Raw genomic sequence first — 4,079 nt, 5'->3', positions numbered from 1 at the left:
TAGCACGCGGTCAAGGCGTCTAACACCCAGCGTGCAGCATTCTTTCTCTTTGTCTGCTGTACGTATAAATAAATGTGATACTTGCAAAGCCATATAAGCTAAAATGAGCCGTTGTAGGCCTACTAGTCCTTTACAGGTTATTACGATCGTGTCAGCTGTTGTGTTATTCTATGTTCTAATGCATTCTATTTGAATAAGGTTGTGTGTGTAAAGAATAAAACGTTGTGTGCCATCTGATCAAGGTACTAGTGTGTTGTTTGTTAAGAGGACTTCCAAGTCAGAATCCCAAACTAAACCACGGCGTATCGTGACCTACCGATACACGTGACAGTAAGGCCCACGAATTTCGTACCTGCTTGGTGTTCTTGGGGACAACTCACGCTTTCACCGTCGCGACTTTTGCTGGGTCACAGCAGATACCATCCTTTGACACGATATGTCCGAGGAACCCGACGCTTTCTCCGAAAAGGTCACACTTCGATGGCTTCAGACCGGCTTTTTCGATGCGGCCAAGCACTTCGTCCAGGCGGTGTAAGTGTTCTTCAAATGTTCGTCCGTACACGAAAATGTCGTCCAAGTAAGCCAATGCCCAATTCCATTCTATACCGTTCAAGACAATTCGCATTAAATTCTGGAACGTGGCGGCGGAATTCGAAAGCCCCATTGGCATGACATTGAATTGATATAGCCCGACGTGACTCGAAAATGCAGTCTTCTCTCGTGAGTGCTTGTCCATGGCTATCTGCCAATACCCGGAATTTCAAGTCTAGGGTCAAAAAATATACCGAGCCAGACATTTCATTCAGACTGTCATCCACTCTTGGAATTGGATAACTATTCTTTTTGGACACTTCGTTCAGGCGTCTGTAATCAATGCAAAATCGCATTTCTCCCGACTTCATCTTTACCAGTACGATTGGACTGGACCATGGCGACGTAGACTGTCGAATCAGATTTTGTTCTTTCATCTCGGAGATTCTCTTTTCGATCTGTTGGCGCGCTCGGTGTGATATACGTCGAGAAGGCAGGCGTACTGGACTGGCATCGCCGATGTCTATGTAATGTTTCTTTAGGTCCGTCTGACCCAAATCAGTGGATGATGTAGAAAATGTACGTCCATGTCGTCTTAAGAGATCTAATACTCGATCTTTCTGGCGTTGAGACAATGTGCTACTTAATTTAACACCATCTCTTATGGCCTGAAATTTATGATTTTCGTTGGGTGAATTGTTAACCGAACAGATGTCGTGTTTTGGTCGGTGAGTCGAACGGGAAGTACTGGCATCAGGAACGTTGATAACAACACACGTTTCGGACATATAACAATCAGTTTTACCAAAAGCTGATAATGGTACGGCAACACCAATTCGAACACCACTGGGAATATCAATGTTATCGTCGGCAAAGTTAGCCATTCTTACGGGCACAATCCCGGATTTCACTGTTGCCACACAATTAGCGGTAATTAAACCGTACCTCGCACCGAAGTTATCGTTTCGTTCTATCAAGACATGGAAACCAGGCCAGTCGTCGTCTTTGTGATGATGTTCCAACGCTCCAATAATGAAGGTTTCAGTCATTGCAGGTAAATTTATAGATTCGGTCACGTATACTTCCTGCCGTTCAGGAATAAAGGCTTTGTTCAGGAGAGGAACGGTCGATTCTCCGACAGACATCAAGTTTGAACTGCAACATAATTTACATTGGTTATTTTCTATGAAATCCCAAGGATCATTTCATTAACATGTTGGCGGAAGCAAAAGCGTCAACATTCGTTCTGAACCCGGCAACTGTGAGTGGGATTCTATGACTACTACACCAAGCATTGCAAATGGTTCGTCACTTGGGCCCACAAAACGAATATCCCGCGGGATAGGCACAATAGCAAACGTAATCCGGATACCTTGTATGGAAGAAAATACACATACATCTTATTTGGTATTGTGCCCATATACTTTTCATCTTAGGCCTTATTTCGGTGTGGGTTTAAAACGCTTTACAGGGGCAAAAAAAGAATGTTGCAACAATTTCAACCCCTGGCCACGAGGGGTGTAAGTTGCTTCCGCCATTCGAAGCGAAAAATTTCTTACAAAAATTCAAGTGTCTATGTTGCGGCTTGAATCTCGCATGTTTATGTTACGTGTGTAAAGGACTTGGCTTGTCTAGTTAAGTAGTTAGACGTAGACGGATGCATATAAAATATAATAAAATGTATGCTTATATTCCCTTTTCCCAGATATATTTGATTACTTTACTGTTCGGAGATGCAGGTGTTTGTGTTCCTTGTTTTTTTCTATGCAAAAAGTTTTCCATATTTTAATTCGTTTTTTTTTGCAGAGATTAGCGACGCTATTTAGGCTAAATATAATTTTTCTATTACTACCATTTGTTGGACATGATTTTTATTGGTTACGTTTTAGTAGCATCGGATCATTACTTTAATTTACTAAACACGAGTAGTACAACTATATGAACATCAAATCACGGTTAGTCTCGCGGAATTTATTACCAGATACTCTGTTTATACAATTGTACTGGAATACTTCATTAGTATACTAATATCCACCACAGTGGAATGTGGGCCGAACCTGGCGATAATGCAAAACCAGGACAACCCGGAGCAGTTGAAGCAAGCTTCATTACCGACCGTGCTCTGTGTTCAAAAATCCGAAGGAAATATATAGGAAACGAATCGTTTCCGTCTCAGATTTCACCCTGAGAAGAACAGGTACTACACTTGATCACAGCTAAAATAGCCGAGAAGCGACAACTCCAGGAGTCCTCTGGATCAGTATATTTGTTATACCGTGTAAAAAATTAATAGCCCTTTGGCGCGAGCCACCTTGGAGGAATTGATCACACTATAGGCACAACAGCAAACGTATTCCGGATTCCCTGTATGGAACAAAATACACATACACCTTAGTTGGTATTGTGGCCATATTCTTTTCATCTTAGGCTCTATTTCGGCGTGGGTTAATAAAGCTTTACAGGGGCAAAAAATAAAGAATATTGCAACAAATTCCCTGCTGAAAATTGGAACCCTTGGCCACACGGGGCGTAAGTTGCTTCCGCCTTTCGAAGCGAACAATTTCTTACAAAAATTCAAATGTCTATGTTGGGGCTTGAATCTCGTATGTTTATGTTGTGTGTGTAACTGAGTTGGCTTGTCTAGTAAGACGTTAACGGATGCATTTAACATATAATAATAGGTAAGTTTATATTCCCCTTACCCAGATATATTTGATTATTTTATTGTTCGGAGATGCAGGTGTTTGTGTAAATTTTTTTTTTTTATGCCCCCAAAAAAACATAAATTTTTTCGGGGGGGGGGGACTCCATTTAGGCAAAATATAATTCTCTATTACTACTAGTAGTTGGTCATGAATTTTATTGGTTAAGTTTTGGTAGTATCAGATCATTACTTTAATTTACTAAACACGAGTAGTACAACTATATGAACATCAACTATATGAACACAAATCGCTCTGTTTATGCAGTTGTATTGGAATAATTCATTAGTATACTAAAATCCACCAAAGTGGAACGTGGGCCGAACCTGGCGATAATGCAAAACCAGGACAACCCGGAGCAAGTAGAAGCAAGCTTCATTACCTTCCGTGTGTTCAAAAATCCGAATGAAATATAGAGGAAACGAATCGTTTCCGTCTCAGATTTCAACCTGAGAAGAACAGGTACTACACTTGATCACAGCTAAAATAGCCTTGAAGCGATAATTCCAGGAGTCCTCTGGATCAGTATATTTGTTATATACCGCGTAAAAAATTAATAGCCATTTGGCGCGAGCCACCTTGGAGGAGCTAATCACACTATAGGCACAACAGCAAACGTATTCCGGATTCCTTGTATGGAACAAAATACACATACATCTTATTTGGTATTGTGCCCATATTCTTTTCATCTTAGGCTCTATATCGGCGTGGGTTTAAAAAGCTTTACAGGGGCAAAAAATAAAGAATATTGCAACAATTTCCCTGCTGAAGATTAGAACCCTTGGCCACACGGGGCCTAAGTTGTTTCCGCCTTTCGATGCGAAAAAATTCATGTCTATGTNGCGG

At 41.0% G+C, this 4,079-nt stretch overlaps 1 long non-coding RNA gene and 2 other non-coding genes across 3 annotated transcripts; all 3 read right to left on the bottom strand.

Annotated features, from left to right (window-relative positions):
* Positions 1–1,117: 1,117 nt before the first annotated feature.
* LOC113475327 lies at positions 1,118–2,526 on the bottom strand. The gene is made up of 2 exons (XR_003397071.1): positions 1,477–2,526; positions 1,118–1,199 (listed from the first exon to the last, which is right to left on the bottom strand). It is a non-coding gene; the product is annotated as an uncharacterized LOC113475327 (long non-coding RNA).
* A 46-nt stretch (positions 2,527–2,572) lies between these two features.
* LOC113475329 lies at positions 2,573–2,768 on the bottom strand. Its single transcript, XR_003397073.1, has one exon. It is a non-coding gene; the product is annotated as a U2 spliceosomal RNA (small nuclear RNA).
* Positions 2,769–3,543: 775 nt separating this feature from the next.
* On the bottom strand, positions 3,544–3,735 carry LOC113475328. The gene has a single exon (XR_003397072.1). It is a non-coding gene; the product is annotated as a U2 spliceosomal RNA (small nuclear RNA).
* Positions 3,736–4,079: the final 344 nt, after the last annotated feature.

Source organism: Ciona intestinalis, unplaced genomic scaffold (genome assembly GCF_000224145.3).
Source record: "Ciona intestinalis unplaced genomic scaffold, KH HT000222.1, whole genome shotgun sequence".
In the NCBI taxonomy this organism is placed as follows: domain Eukaryota; kingdom Metazoa; phylum Chordata; class Ascidiacea; order Phlebobranchia; family Cionidae; genus Ciona; species Ciona intestinalis.
The sequence above is the reverse complement of the archived record's forward strand: the minus strand, read 5'-3'. Positions and strand labels throughout refer to the sequence as shown.